Raw genomic sequence first — 17,527 nt, 5'->3', positions numbered from 1 at the left:
CCAAGCCAGCTTTCTAAGTTTTAGACCGAACTCAAAAAGCTGCCCCTAGAGGCTTAACCGGTCTGACTGAGCCTTTTATTTAACCGAGATAACGAATCGCTTGCCAAGACCGAGATATCGAACCCCCTGCTCAATCCGAGCTACTAAGCATCTTGTTGAAACCGAGTCAGATCCTGTAGCATCCACATAGCCGAAGTAGGACTCCTATTTTTTGCTTTTATTTTGTAGCACGGTCCAATGATCTGTGCTTAACCCCTTTGTTTTCCACTTTGCAGACTTAGGTTGCCCATGCACTCCATTGCGCGCCATACCGAGCTACTGAGCACAATTTTGCCATCGATCTAACTTATTCATAACTTATTAAATAAATGGGGAAGTATAGATTTTTAGTAAATACTCCGGGCGGTCTAGCCGAATTCTGAAAAGATTACAATATACCCGACGACGTCCACCTAACCTTAGCCGAAAAATATGTCATACCTTGGGGCAACCAGGGCTTTGTACCTTTTACCCTTCTTTCAATAATAGAAACCGGGCTAAGATTCCCAGTCCAACCCCTTATTTGCGAATTCCTTAGGCAAACCAGACTATGCCCAACCCAGCTCTCCACCAACTCCTACCGTATAATAATGGGTATAGCCGAACTAAACCGCCAAGCAGGCATCAACCTTGGTCTAGCCGAAATCTTCCACCAGTATTCCATAGGTTCGAAGGAAGACGGCTGGGTGTACTATCTTAGAATACGCCGTCGACGTGAGAAAATAATAAAAAACACACCAGATAAAGACTTGAATGACGACGATTTTTTCTGGGTGTCTGGGAACTTTGAGGATCACCAAGCCCAGATTCCTGGCCGAAGCATTAATTGGAAAAAAGGAACACCTGGTATAATTACTTCGATTTTCTTGCGTGCTTTACTATATTTCGGTTTTCAATTTTTCAGCCGAACTAACAGTTGTCTTCTTTCGTAGATTCTGCCCACCTCCATTCTCTATACAGCTACCCAAATCTAGCGACCTTGCGCGCCGCACTATGGTATCCAGAACGCAGTTGGGCCAAGCTGCTAAAGTTCGAACCGACCTATAGATACAGTGGCCGCCGAAAAACGAGAGTGACCGACTTTCTGCTAAAGGAGGCCCCAGAACCGGACCCAACCTTGCCAGAAATTAGACTAATCCCACTGACCGCTGAAGAAGAAATGGCCAAGAGAAATAGAGTCAGGGCGCTATTGACCGAAACAAATAGACCCGAAATACCGCCATCAAGCCAAACGCAACAGGCCGTTGTGGCCCTTCCTTCTCAACAGCCTTCTTCATCACGCCTATCCAAGCACGCCCGGTCTACCCCAACCGAGCAGCGTCTAGTGGACGAGCACGAAACCACGCCTCCACCGATTCCACAACCAGAACCTTCTGACCGGGCTGGCTCTTCTAGGTGGGCACCGAAGCTGAAATTTCAGAACCGCCTTATTCAAGATACCGATTCGGTGGTTGCTAAGAAGGATCACTTGATGGCCTTCAATCTTGCCAAGAGTGTCTACCTTCCAGCAGACATGGAACACCACCAGAACCTGACCGAGCTAAAGGCTATCCGATCGGCCACTAAATCCATGATCCTGGTAAGATGCCCTTCGTCTGTAAAAATTTTTTTCTAACTTTCAGTTCGGTTTCGTCATTGATTTCTTTCCATTCATTTCAGTCTCTTCAGAAGAGCCAAATTGCCCATCAAAAGGTATTGGAGCTTAGGAAAACGGCTAGGCAGGCCTTGGCAGAGGTCGAAGAAAAAACAACCGAGCTGAAAAAATCCCATCAAAAAACAGCCGAGCTAGAGGCTGAGGTAGCTCGTCTAACCGGACTGGTTACCTCGGCTGAGGCTGACAAACAGAAGGCGTTGATCGTGATGAAAGACAAGTACCTTCGTGGGCTAGTCAAGCTTAAAGGGAAAAAGGACGCCAAAATCGTCGAACTGAAGAAGAAGGTGGGTGATGCCAACGCTGGTTTCAAGGAGGCGGAGGGCCTCTACATTCCACAATGCGAGGGAGCGAAAGACTTATTCTTCAAGTGCGGCTGGAGAAGTGCTGTGGAGCAGCTCGGCTGTGGGCCCGAAACCAAGGTCTATAATGCTCCACAGTATTTCATTCCGGCCTCATTAGCGGAGTATGCTGCTTCTATCCAACAACAATTTTTGCAGGGTTCAGATAATTAAGATGAAGAAAATGAGCCAACTGTTACTCCGGTAGTCAACGAGCAAGGCAACGATCAATCAACTCGGTTGGAGCCAACAGTTGAAGACCTGACTGTTGAGCCGTCGATTGACATCGTTCTGCCAGTTGCTACTGAGACTGATCTTCCATCTGCAACCGGTGTTCAAGTTGATATTGACGCCGACCTTGAAGACCTTTTTACTTGATTCTGTACTTTCTTTTCTTTGTTACTTTTTGCTCTTGTAACCGGGCTATGGCCCCCCCTTTGTAATTGCTTTGAACTTGATCAATGAAAATCATCTTCCTTTGTGCTAACTGTTATTCCGGTTTGATCTGTATGCTTATACTTATAATGACTTTTCCATGATCTTTTCACTTCCAACTGTTACCTCGGTTTAAATTCCTGTTTGAGCTTGCTTTCTAATAGTAGTGTGGCCGAGATACTTTATTGCTGAGCAATCTGTCTGGACTTACTAGCCAACCACTCTTTAGTCGATGTCCTCACTTCGGCTAAAGAGTACCACGAGTTGGTTTAATCCAGCCAACCTCTCTTTACCCGATGTCCTCACTTCGGCTAAAGAGTAACAAGAGTTGGTTTAATCCAGCCAACCACTCTTTAGCCGATGTTCTAACTTCGGCTAAAGAGTAACAAGAGTTTGTTTAATCCAGCCAGCCACTCTTTACCCGATGTCCTCACTTCGGCTAAAGAGTAACAAGAGTTGGTTTAATCCAGCCAACCACTCTTTAGCCGATGTTCTGACTTTGGCTAAAGAGTAACAAGAGTTGGTTTAATCCAGCCAACCACTCTTTTAGCCGATGTCCTCACGTCGGCTAAAGAGTAACAAGAGTTGGTTTAATCCAGCCAACCACTCTTTAGCCGATGTCCTCACTTCGGCTAAAGAGTACTAAGAGTTGGTTTAATCCAGCCAACGTAGAATGTTTGGTTATTCCGACAAAACGTCCTGCAGCCTGGATCCTTATCCTGGGCTTAGAAGGGGTGTTGGTTTAATCCAGCCAACCACTAAGTTAGTTTTTCCAGCCAACTTAGGATAAAATGTTTGGTTATTCCGACCAAACGTCCTGCAGCCTGGATCCTTATCTTGGGCTTAGGAGGGGTGTTTGTTTAATCCAGTCAACTTCTAAGTTAGTTTTTTCCAGCCAGCTTAGAATAAAATGTTTGGTTATTCCAACCAAACGTCCTGCAACCTGGATCCTTATCCTGGGCTTAGGAGGGGTGTTGGTTTAATCCAGCCAACCTCTAAGTTAGTTTTTTCCAGCCAGCTTAGAATAAAATGTTTGGTTATTCCAACCAAACGTCCTGCAACCTGGATCCTTATCCTGGGCTTAGGAGGGGTGTTGGTTTAATCCAGCCAACCTCTAAGTTAGTTTTTCCAGCCAACTTAGAATAAAATGTTTGCAATGTTCCTAACTTCACTAAAACTAACTTTTACAGAGAATAACTTATGCTGAAAAGAATCGATTTGTTTTATTGAGGAAAGAAAGAAAAAAATTACACATGTTTGAAAGAGGAAAGCTAAAAATAAAATAACTTGAGATTGGCGGTGTTCCATGGCCTGGGGATTGCTTTGCCGTCCTTGTCTTCTAAGTGGTATGCCCCTTTGCCTGCTAACCCAACCACTTTGTAAGGTCCTTCCCAATTTGGCCCTAACTTGCCATCTCCTGGTATCAAGGCGTTTCCCATCACTTTGCGCAGTACCCAATCTCCGATCTTGAATTGTCTTGGATGCACTGTTTTGTTGTATTTCCTGGATAACTCTTGTTGGTATGAGGCAATGTGAACCAGTGCTCTTTCTCTTCTTTCTTCCGCAAGGTCGAGCTCCAATGCTATGGCTTCTCCATTCAAGTCTGGATCAAAATTTTCGCTTCGAATTGTGGGGAGGCCAACTTCCAGTGGGATTACTACTTTCATTCCGTAGGCTAAGGAGAATGGTGTTTCTCCTGTTGACCGCCGAGGTGTGGTGCGGTAAGCCCATAAAACATGAGGAAGCTCTTCCGCCCATTTGCCTTTGGCTTTCTCCAACCTTTTCTTTAACCCATCCAAGACTACCTTGTTTGAAGCTTCTACCTGTCCATTTGCTTGGGGATATGCCGGTGTAGAATTATAGAACTCTATCTTGTACTCTTCACAAAAGCCTCTGAAGATTCTGCCGTCGAACTGAGTGCCATTGTCTGAGATTAGGGCTTTTGGTATGCCAAACCGAGTGATGATATTTTGCCAGACGAATTTCTTCACATCTTTTTCCTTGATTGATGCCAATGCTTCTGCTTCCACCCACTTTGTGAAGTAGTCTGTTGCTGCGAGAAAGAACTTCCTGTTGCCGAGTGCTGTTGGAAGTGGTCCTACTATGTCCAAGCCCCACATTGCGAAAGGCCATGGGCTAGTCGATGGTAGGAGTTCTCTAGCTGGTTGACGTATTTGGTGTGCGAATTTTTGGCATTTCTCGCACTTCTTCACATATTTCTCTGAGTCTGCCTGCATGTATGGCCACCAGTATCCTTGCGAAATGGCCCTGTAAGCTAGTGATCTTCCTCCTTGATGGCTTCCGTACACCCCTACGTGTATCTCATATAAAAATGCTTCTACTTTGCTGGGGTGGACACACTTTAGATAGGGTCTTGAGAATGACTTTTTGTATAATGCCAGAGATGGGGAGGGCCAAAATCGCTGCGACTTTGCTCGAATTTTATTAGCTTCTTTCTTTTCTTCTAGTAAGATGCCGTCTTTTAAGAACAGTATGATGGGATCCATCCATGAGGGGCCTAGATCGGCGCAGCATACTTCTTCCGCTTTGGGGTCTTCGATACTTAGTCATGGTAAGTAATTGATGAGCAATGGATGAGGGATGGATGTATCTGCCATCGAAGCAAAGCCTGCTAGTTCGTCTGCTCTGCTGTTTTCCTCCCTGCCAATCTGTTCTATCCTCACTACTTCAAATTTCTTGATCTCTGTTCTGACCAATTCTTGGTACTTGGCCATCCTATCATCCTTTGCTTCATAGTCGCCAGAAATTTAGTTTACCACCAGCTGTGAGTCGCTGTAGACCATTAATTCGGTGGCCTTCATGTAGTATGCTGATTTGAGTCCTACAAGAAGTGCTTCATATTCTGCTTCGTTGTTTGATGTTGGGAAGCCAAGGTTGATTGCTTGCTTCACAACCAGGCCATCTGGTGAGATGAGGTCTATGCCGAGTCCCGCACCATGTCGGTTGGATGCTCCATCCACAAAGAGCTTCCACATCTCACCAACGAACAGCTTCCAGCAAGTGGAAGGGTCGGATGATGTCGTGGGGTCAAGAATGTTGCCGGTGTTTTCTTCGAGGTCCATGCTTGCTGCCTGTCCCTCGCTATCTGATTGTACCAAGTCTTTATTTGTTGGTGAGTCTTGGTTTGGTGTAGCTTGGTTTGCTTCTTCCTTACTGTCTTTAGACTGAGCACTTTCTGCTAGGGGTTGCGCTATTCCGGCGTCAACTTATATCCATAGTTCGGTTGTGTCAGTTAGGTCGGCTGGGCAGATATGATGACTTCCAGGAGTAAACTCTGCGACGAAGTCTGCCAAAGATTGGGCCTTTACTGTGGTTCTGGGTTGGAACTTGATGTCGAATTGTCCCAACTCTACTGCCCACTTCAAGATTCGCCCAGAAAAGTTCACCCTCTCAAACAAAGCTTTTAGTGGGAAAGCTGTGAGGACGACTATGATGTGGGCGTGAAAGTAGTGTGCTTATTTCCTGGAGGCCATCATCAAGGCTAATGCCAGTTTTTCCAGTGGCAAATACCTTGTTTCGGCTCCCAGCAATGTCTTGCTGACATAATAGATGGGCAGATGTTGAATTCCTTCCGCACGGACCAACACTGCGCTAATTATGTGCTGAGAAACTGCCAGGTACAGGAAGAGTTCTTCTCCAGGTATTGGGGTGACTAGCAATGGTGGAGAAAACATGTATTCTTTCAATCTTTCCAGAGCTTGGTCGCATTCTTCGTCCCATTCGAACTTGGCTTTTAAAGCTTGAAAGAATGGTCGTAGTCTGTCTGACGATCGGCTTATGAACCGATTGAGCGCGGCTGCCATGCCGGTGAGATGCTGCACTTCTTTTACTGAGTTTGGTCTCTTCAAATCCTGATTTGCTTTGATCTGGGAGGGGTCCGCTTCTATACCCCGGTTGGTCACAAGGAAGCCCAGGAATTTGCCAGATCCTACTCCGAATGCACACTTGGATGCATTGAGGCGCAGCTTGTGCTTCTTCAGGATCTCAAACATCTCGCCTAGGTCCTTGAGATGGTCATTCTCATCCTTGCTCTTGATTACCATGTCGTCGATGTAAGCCTCCATTGTTCTACCTAACAATGGTTCAAACATCTTGGTGACCATCCGTTGGAATGTTGCCCCTGCGTTCTTTAGGCCAAAGGGCATGACCTTGTAACAATATAGTCCTCTTGGAGTTGTAAAGGATGTGACCTCCTGGTCTGGTTCATGCATGGCGATTTGATGGTAGCCTCTGTATGCATCCAGAAAGCTAAGTCGGTTGTGCCTCGCCGTTAGGTCTACCAGTTGATCTATCCGTGGTAGAGGGAAGCTGTCTTTTGGGCACGCCTTGTTGACTGTTTTATAGTCGACACAGACACACCACTTGCCATTCTTTTTTGGCACCACAACTGTATTGGAGATCCATCTTGGGTAGTGCACCTCTCTGATTGCTCCTGCCTCTAGCAGGTTACCTACTTCTTCCGCCACTATCTCGGCATGGTGGAGTGCTGATCTGCGTGTGCGTTGGATGACTGGTCTGGCGGATGGGTGGACATTGAGTTGGTGACAGATGAAGTTTGGATCAATACGTGGCATATCGTAGGGCGTCCATGCGAATACTTCGATGTTAGAGGTTAAGAATTCCAAGACCTCTAATCTCTCAGTGCTGGACAACGACGAACCGAGCAAAAAGAACTTATCCGGGTTCTTTTAATCTATTCTTACCTCTACCAAGTCCTCCACTACTTTCTGGTCAGCCGCTTTGCCGACATCTGCGAATAGCTCATTGCTCTCAGGTTCTTCTACCGAATGAACGTATCCTTTGGCAACGCGACTGCCATTCACCGTGACGAAGCATTGCTTCGACATGATCTGATCTCCATAGACTTCTTCAATTACCCCGGTATCGTTGGGGAACCGCATTACTTGGTGGCAGGATGATGTCACCGATCGCATGGCATGCAACCATGTTCTGCCCAAGATGATGTTGTAAGTGGAGGGGACCTTCAATACCCAGAACTCCACTTGCTTCGTCACGCTTCCTGCTCTGACTGGAAGAATTATTTTGCCGACGGGCCATTTTGGCATGGAGTTGAATCCAATTAGGGGAGATACGACTGGCGCCAAGTCTTTGTCTTGTAGCTTCAATTGTTTGAATGTTTCGTAGTACATGATTTCACATGAACTACCCTGGTCAATCAGAATTTGCTTGACGTCAAAATCCTTGACTCGGAGAGTGACGACCAGGGCATCATTGTGAGGACAATATATCCGTTCCAAGTCTTTATCCGAAAAAGACATGACGTTTGTGGCCTCCGTCTTCCCCTTCTTAGTGGCAGGTTGGGCACTTAGCACCTCTCTTAAGTGTTCTGCCTTTTTGATTGATCCCCTGAGCTCGCATACACGCTCAGGTTCAAAGACTCCATGTATCACATTGATAACGCCTTGAGGTGGGGCGTCGATTGGCATTCCGTTGGGGTTGTTATGGTCCTGGGGGGCTAGTTGGGCCCCTCCTTCAATGTATTTGTCCAGGTGACCTGCTGCCACCAACTCCTCCAGGCGCTGTCTCAATGGCGTGCAATTTTCAGTGCGGTGCCCCTTTTCTTTATTGAAGGTGCACCGTGATCTTTCGTCATAGTCCTTCTGTGCTTCCCCTAGTTTGGCTGGCCATTTGACGAAAGGCTCATCTCTTATTTCACTTAGAATTCGGTAGATCGGTTTCTTGAATACCGTGGTTATGGCCGTGCGGACCCTCAACCATCTTTTATCCGGGTCCTCTCCGTTGTCTCACCTACCACGTTCGTTTTTGTTCTGACGATCTACCGTATTGACCTTTGCTGAGGTCTTCTTTTCTGGTACTGTGGTCGTGCCAGATTTTATTTTGGTACGTGCGCCATCCTCTTCTACCTTGATGTGCTGATGCACTCTTTCCATCAAGGCTTCCATGGTGAGGGGTGGCGTCATGGTGATTGAGTCCCTTAGCCTATTCCCGACTGGAAGGCCTCTTTTGTACTGTGCAATGGCGAGATTGGTGGGGCAGTCCCCAATCTGGTTGAATGTCTCCCAGTATCGACTATTGTAAGATCTTAGCGTCTCCTTTTCGCCCATGTTGATGGAGAGTAGTTGGTCAATCTCTACCGGGGTTTTGGTGTTTGTTCTGAATCTTGTGACAAACGCCTCTGCCAATTGCGCCCAGGAGACTATGCTGCCTTCTGGAAGTTTTTCAAACCAAGTCAAGCCTAGATTGCCAAGGCTTGACGGGAAAATTATGCACATTAGAGCCTTGTTTCGCCGATATACCGCCATAACCTGGTGGAAGTGGCTTAGGTGAATGTAGGGGTCCGTCTTCCCCTCGTACGTAGTGAATTTGGGCTGAAGGAAGCTTGTAGGTAGGGGCGCGTTTTCAATTGCCGGAACGAACGGCGAGGTCTGTAGCCTTGCTAATGTTTTGTCCGTCGGTTCGTAGGCAGGGTGTGGTAATGGCATTCCAACCTCGACACTTCCATGCGATCGAGGAGCCAATCGTTGAAGGGTAGAAACTCTGCGAGGGTCGCGCGCCCTGGTGTCCTCCTTCCATCGTGCCTTTTCTTCCAGCATGATCCTCAAATCGGATGATCTGGGCAACTCTGTCTGTTTGGATGATGTTTGGTGCGAGTGCGAGGGTCGGTAGGTACTTCCCTCTGTGTAAGACCTTAATGATCTCGTTCTCTCAGACCTGGAGTAACGAGTTTCTAGAGGTTCTAGACTGAGTATCGCCTGACCTGAGGCTTCTACTCTCTGCTTGTGATGGTGTGGAATGCCTTCCATGGTCTTCTGAGTGGCGAGGGGGCGCCTTATTTTTGCGCCCCTCTCCTGTCGCCACTCCTTTTCCTTTCATCTAGCATTTTAAGGCTTCCATGTCTGCCGCCATCTTCCTTATTAATTCGTCTTGCTCCGTCACGCGGTCCTCCAAAACTTGAGGATCAATCCTCCGCCTTTGCCTGTCAAGACTTGGTGAATGAGAGTGACGGGGGCTGTGAGTTTGCCTCCCCCTAGTATCTCTTCGTGAGTTATGTCGTTGGGACTCTAAGTCTGCCATGGGAGGGATAGAAGGTGATCCCTCATGCCTTGCACCCCCATCTGGTGTTTGTCCGTTGATGGCGGACTGTGGTAATTCTTCAATGTGCGCCATTGTTCCTAAAGAGGTAAAGCTTGATCAAGAGGTTTTGTCCTGTCTGTACTTCCCACAGACGACGCCAATTGTACGGGAAGAAATAAACCTTCTCGTATAATCCTGTTGATCAAGTCTGCGCTCCTCCGTACGTCGTCGCTTTATCACCTGAAAACACAAACGTGAGCTAGCCGGTGGGTGTGCGCCGGAAACCTCTCCGATGCCTAAGTCAGTAAGCTTGACAAATAGACAAAAGCTCTGTGTATTCAGAAAGCAAAGTTGTGTGTTACCTCTTCAAAGGTGATGTTTGTGAGCTTTTATAGGTTTTGTGTGGCACAATCCTAGTAGGACTTCTACTCCTCCATGCAAAGTCCTCCTAGGATTCATACTCCTGAAAGATAATACTTATCCTTCAACACCCCCCTCACTGCTTAAACCAAATGAGATGGTTTTTACCATGGCCGAACTCCAACATGACCGAAGTAATCATGGCTATGCTGAGCCGCAGAGTAGGCCGAACTACCCTTAGTCTGGTTCTTCCTTTTGTTACACCTTATCTCGGTTCTCTCATGTACAAACCATGGTGTGTTTAGACCGAACTACCGAATAGTAAGGTTCTGACCGTTCTATCCACAATACGCCATGACCAGGCTAACTCCGAGACCAGACTAACGTCAAAGTGACTTTAGACCGGATTAACTCCAAGTCTCCTCCGGCCGGACTAGCTTCGGGGCTCTTGGACCGGACTAACTTTAAAGCCTTTTTACTCAGCCCTTTGTATTGCGGCCCATGACGGCCCATTACCCAGCTCGGCCCAATCTTCATTTAAATTACCCTCTCATGCTCTTAACCAATCAACAGGTCATAGTCTACGTCAATATTCAATGCCATGCTTCATTATAGCCTTTCAACATGCTCCTGTAGTCATCAAGAATATCTAGTAAATCTAGAAATTATCTCCTTAACAACCAATGTGCTACTGATGCGATCAATCACAAAACATATCGAATTCATATATTTTCAGATGTTCAAAGTTTTTACTCTCAAGTAGTATCCATAATCAATATAGTTCATGGTTAATAATTCTTGTAACATCGAGGCCGAATAGAGATAAGTAGTCAGAAGCAAGATAATTCGTTCTTGATAATCTACATACAACTTAACAAGGAGGTGAGGTCTCAAATTCAAGTTCTAACCATTCCCTTAGCATATATAATCCGATCATTTGTTCATATTCAATTCATAGCCTCTCATAAATGAAACTAAATCAGTTAACAGTTTAAAGGTCAAGGTAAGCAGTTAGACAATTCAACCTTTCTTCGTTATATATTCTGGACATTTGTTATAAACAATTAAATCAGATGATGATTCTATCCCATCAATCTTAATCACGGTTTCATTTAGAGGTCACAATCAATTTGCTTGAATAGACAGTCGACAATTTCACAACAATTTTAAGTCCACCAATTCTCATGATTATATTTAAATCATGTCATAATGGTTCATATCAAGGCCGCATCAATAAGTACCATGTCATATTCACTATAGCAGTTCTATGTAGGCATACAGATTTATAATTAGCAACAAAAACTAGTATACATCAAGCATTTTGAGCAAACATATTTGGAAGTCCAAAGTCAAGTAACATACAGATAATCAGTCACAACAGTAAAAGTATATTAAGTACCTTTTCCTGGGTCAGTACAAATTTTCTCTTACCATATGTCACATCAAATTCGGGTCTCGTTTATCATTTCATTTTTGTTGCTCGAACATTTTATTTTATTTTATTTTTTCTATACTGTACCGCACGAGGTTTATCTAAATTCAACAAGTGAGTTTCCATAATCCTGTCAAAAAATTTTCTCACCATGAAGGAAGATTCATATAATTCCCAAATTTGTTTCGTGCAATGAGTTTTGAGTTATTTATCTTTTCAGTATGGGTCATTTATATTGGCTAGTATGTTTATTTAAGAAGAGACAAAACTTAAGTAATTGAGATATCATTTATTGGTCTTGTAATTCAAGGAGCCGAAAAGAAAGGAAGAATGTCTATATAATGGCATAAAGAAATAGCCACATAAAGAAAATGAGTCTGCTCAAGATTTTCAGTTTCGTAAGAAAGAAAATGGCTACTCATGTTTTTAATATAGTGCAAGATTATTTTCAAACCAATTATGTTAAATCTCCAATTGAAATTATTGGGCTTTATTGTTGTTTTTTTTTTAAACATCGATCATTATTTAGACTTTGTTTCAAAAAATTTATGTTGATTCTAATTTTGAAAATTATTTATTGATTTGTCTAAACTTAATTAACCTTGATGGTTATTTTCAAAATTTAGAATAAAAGTTTAATTTATTGAAAATACATCTTTTGTTAATTTTGGTATTGTTTATGATGGTTTGTATAAATTAAAGTTTAATAATTTCTCAACAATTTAATTTATCTTGCATCATTTTGTTGGTCTTAAATATAGCTTGATAAATGAAAACTCCTCAAATTTGTGGCATAAAAGATTGAACCATTTTTTTTTTTTTTTTGAAAAAAGTTATAAAAACTAATAAAGATTAAATTGTTTTGAACTTAAATTTTATTGCTTTTAGTGGGAGTATGAGTTGCATTAAGGAAAAACAATTCAATCACATTAAGTAAGTGCCATAAGATATACAGGCTTCTTCATATTATCCAAATAGACATTAATGTACCCTTTTGACACTTCATGTTTGGTAAATAAAGTTATTTTATCACTTTTATTGATGAATTTTCACCTTATGATTTTGTTTATTTATTGCATAACAAATCTCTAACAAATGGACACATTGATGTGTACATTATTAAGGAAGAAAGGCAATTAAACAAAAATGTGAAAAACATAAAGATAATGCAAAACACTAGTCTATTTGCTAAACTCTATGAAAGGCATAATGCCTCAGTAGAATGATGTAATTGAGAAATATTATTGTACTCTAATAAATATGGCTAAGAGTATGTTAAATAATTTCTAAATACCCATAATATTGTGGATGTATGTCGTTATATAAAATCTGGTTCCTAGCAAGGCAGTTTCAAGCACTCACTTTGAACTGTGAATAAGATGGAAATCGAACTTAACACACCTGCATGTTTGAGGTTGTCTACAAAATTATAATTATTGATCCACATGAAAAGAAATTGGATTTTAGAATAATCAGTGGTTATTTTGTTGATTATGTTGAAAATTCAAAAGGTATTAATTTTACTATCTTGGTCATAGTACAAGAATTGCAGAAACTGATAATATCAAATTTAATAAGAATGGTGAAGTCAGTGGGAGTGATAAATCATGAAATGTGATTATTCAATAAGTTTGTGTACAAGTATCATTACCCATAATTTGAAGGAAATTGTTGTTCCTATAGTTGTTAAACAACTTAATGTCTTGGAACAACAAATGAATAATCAATTACTCGATAACGTAATTATCACCAATGAAAAGTTGTAGAAGAATCACAAGAAATAATATTAAGAAGATCTTATAAGATAAATAGATTTGTCATTTCGAATGATTATGTGGTATATCTATAACAATTTTATTATAATATTGGGATAAGTAAAGACTTGGTGTTATTGTCACAAGCCATAGAAAGTATTGATTCTACTAAATGAATTGATGTCATGAATGATGAGTTGAAATCAATGGACCAGAATGAAATTTGGGATTTCATTGAATTGCCTAATGATACAAAAATATTTATTGTTCTATAGGCAATATAAAATGATATAATACTAGATATGTGGCCAAAGATTTTACTTAGAAAATAGACATTGATTACAATGAGATATTCTTCTTCTTCTTCTTTTGTTTTTTTGTTTTTGTTTTTGTTTTTTTTTTTTTCATTTGTATCTTAAAGGGCTGATTTAGAATCATTATAGCATTAGCAACTCATTATGATATTGAGTTGCATTCAATGTATGTGAAAATTAATTTTCTGAAAGAGAGTTTAGAAGAAGAATTTTGTGTAGATCAACTCAAAAGTTTCTCTATTGAGGAAAATGAAAATGTGACTTGCAAACTTAAGAAATCAATTTATGGACTTAAACAAGCTTTCTAAAAATTGTATTTTAAGTTTTATGATACTATTTTCCCTTTGGATTTAAAGAAAACATTTTTGATTAGTGTACATATCCAAAGATCAGTGGGAGCAAGTTTAATTTACGATTTTGTATGTTGATGATATTTTGCTTGTCAAAATGTACGTGATTTATTGCACGAGTTAAGAAATTTCTCTTTAAGAATTTTGAAATGAAATATATTAGTAAGACAATCTATGTGATAGAAATTGAAATATTTTTGAATGAATCACATGAATTGTTAAGATTGTCTAATAATGTATATATTAAAAGTTCTATAGAGATTCAGAATGAATGAATATTCACATAAAGTTGTCCATATTCCGAAAGGAAATAAGTCCAGTCTTATGCAAATTTTTTATAAAATCAATTAGAATGGAAATGATTATTTATATATTTACTATGAGAAGCTTAATGTTTAAATAAGGAAGTGATAAAGTAATCATAAAGAATAAAAGATTAGTTGCTCACATTTATGAAGTCTGATAATTTTGAATTGATTGGCTACCTAGATTTAGACTTTAGATGATATATTGATAGTAGAAAATTCACTTTTGGTTCTTTATTTCTATTATGTGAAGGAGCAATATTAAGAAAAGTGTAAAACGAACTATCATAAGTATCCTCTATGAAAGTTGAATTTGTGGTGTGCTTTGAGATCACAATTCATGAATTGTTATTGCGAAACTTTATCTCAAGATTTGGGATTGTCAATTTTTGTTGTCAAGTCATTGAGAATTTATTATGACAATTTCGCAATTATTTTATTAGAATGACCAGTATTCTAATGATGCTAAACACATAGAATTGAAATACTTTGTCGTTGAAGAAGAATTTCAGAAACAGAAAGTGCCAAAAAACACATAAGTATATGGCTTTTAAGTGCAGATCTATTAATGAAAGGATTAATCTTAAAGACAATTAAGAAACTTGTCAATTGGGTCTTGAATGTAATCCATAACAGTTGTTTATGATTGATTGTGTTATTTGACCCATTGAGAACTCATTAATTGTGTTTCTGATATATTTCCTGTTATGAAATGAGTATGCACATATATGAGAATGAATAAATGACAACATGAATAGTCATTCATAAAAGACATTATCGTTGGACCCCTTTATACTCTTCACTTAAAGAGCTATATTAAACTAGTTGTTAGTGTTGTAGTACATGGAAGGGACTATATCACACTATTGGTATAGAACTGCTATGACTCATATTAGTGAATTATTTAATTATAGCATTATGATGATGATCAAATTAAAGGTAATATTGAATATGGTTTATTGCGCGCCTAATGTTAACCTTGTTAAATCTTGATGTCAGTTATCATATGGGCCAAGTGGGAGAATGTAAGACTAAATTATTTATTTAGTCATTATATTGACCCACATGACATGGTAATATGAATTAGAGATTTAGTAGGATTATGATTCCATATTTTTTGTTACAATTAATTGGTAAATAAAGAAGAGTGTTTTCCAAATATCCTACTTTAATGGGAAAGTGGAATCATTGTTGGATAAGGAAACTGGTACTCTCTCTACCTATAAAAGGGCATTCAAACTACCCATCAAATTAATTATGAATTCAATGTATTCTAAAGAGAGTTAAGAGAGAGAAACCTTTTTCCACTAATATTATTATTAGGTTTATGTTCAATTAAATTTGGGTCACTTGAAGGTTTCGCATAATTGATCCGAGTATGTTATTTATTTTCTGCACTATGTTATTATTTATGAAAATCATGATAGTTCACGATTTTGGATTATGAAAGTTGTTATATGCGTAACATCATAAATTTTTTATAATGTGTTGCCAAAAAAAGACAATAAAAAATAAGACAAAAAGAAAAGGAGAATTACTTTTCAATAAAACATATTAAAAAATATATATATACAAATATGGGGTTACAACTCAAAATTTGTACTTCCACAACTTTTAAATTGCATCTCACTACGGAAAGAATTGCATAACTATATTTTACTAATCATTATTATTTTTATTTTATTTTATATCTTGAATTGTTATTTTCTCAAAAAGAAAAGAGAAGAAAAAATTCACTAGTCATCTTCTCAAGTATTTTATACTTTAAAATGAGATATATATAGTAGTCTTAAAGGGAGATTTATGATCTGGACTGGGCCGTGGTAATGACCGGGTAGATTTGGGCCAAACACAGTTGGGTCGTGGTAGCATGGGCCTGCCCAGGAAGGCTTTGCTCGGTTAAGGCAATGCATGGTTGAACCGAGCTACTTGGCTTCAGGGTGCAGAGACCGGTCGAGTGATGGTTTGGCCGAGATGTCCACTGCCTCACTGGGTTCCACGGTTTGTGGGTTAGCCCGACAGGAAGGCCGACGGCTAACCAGCATGAGCTGTCCCGAGCTCGACTATGCCGGAATGCAACCGAGCTCGGTCGTCATTCAGCTTGGCGGGCGGAGCGCTCTGGCTAGCAACACAGCACAGCCTTTGGCAACCGAGATGCTGCAGCCCGTCTGCCGAGCTCCCAGTAGTGTGGGCTGGCAGCTTGGTTAGGTGATGTTCAGCTAGATTTGCGCTAGCAGATGGGATAGCAGCACCACGTGTCGAGAGACTAATGGGAGTATATTTGGGGCGCAGAAGGTATAAGCGAGTCTGCGTCCCCCATGCTGGACAGATGAACGTTTGGTGAGATATACACAAAACACTCAATCCTCTCTCTCTCTCTATCCCTGTGTGTGTCTAACTTGATCATCGGAGGGGTATTCCGGCCACACACTGCTGGGTAGCTCACCGCCGTTGTGCTCGCAGGTCGATCGGACAGGCAGGAGCTTGGAAGAAAGGAGTACGGGCTTGTCGGAATATTTGCTCCCCGTACAATTGGCGTCGTCTGTGGGAAGTTGACAGACAAAACCTTATCTTCCAGGCTTATCTGATTGCCGACCATAGCAAACAACAATGAGATTCCGTTGTCTGCCATTGACGGAGTTACCCCAAAGTCAGGCAGACGGAGAGAAGGGCATCCCACCATCATTCCTCCGATGGCAGACCTGGAGACTTCTCCAGGAGGACATTCAAGAGACGCGCGGGATAAGCGCGGAAGAAGCTTTAGTCATTCACGGAGTCCAGACGGTCACCGGCGGCGGAGGGAATCGTACGCCAGACGACTGGAACATAAGCAAAGGGACCAAGACGCTGTCATCCGTCGAATGACGGCGGAGATGGAGGATCTTAAGCGGCATGTCAAATGGAAGGGTATAGCTGGAGTGGGCGACCACAGTGAGTGCACCCAACCACGCCATTCAGGTAGTCAGAGTTAGCGGCGTACTCCGTCCATCTCAATCACCAGAAGTTACAAGGTTGGAGATTCTGACGAGCACGTAGAGAAGTCTAGCGCGCAAGATAGCACCTATTAACCCTCGTGTTCGGCGATGACGTCGAGGTACTCTTATTTCGCTCATTCAGAGGATTTGCGGGCAGTCTTGAAGGAACGGGCACGCCGGCAGGAGGCTCAGAGGGTGCCGGCGTTCCAGCGGCTATCCTATGGGGTTCACGCCAGTGAAGAGGTCGGAATGCCTCCACCCCGCCTCACTGCGCCCCTCCTTTTAGACACAAACTTGGCGAGGCTGAGCACCACTCCTTTCTCCCTGGAGATAGAAACAACACCACTTCCAACAGGCTTCCACCAACCAAAGTTCACGCTCTATGACGAAAAAACTGATCCATATATGCATGTAAGCCACTTCCGACAGGTCATGGCCGGACATAGGCGAAATGACGCTCTTATGTGCCTAATCTTCCCGTCAAGTTTGGGCGA

Source organism: Camellia sinensis, chromosome 7 (assembly GCF_055761805.1).
Source record: "Camellia sinensis isolate YWXY chromosome 7, ASM5576180v1, whole genome shotgun sequence".
Taxonomy (NCBI): domain Eukaryota; kingdom Viridiplantae; phylum Streptophyta; class Magnoliopsida; order Ericales; family Theaceae; genus Camellia; species Camellia sinensis.
This window is presented reverse-complemented; position numbering follows the sequence as displayed.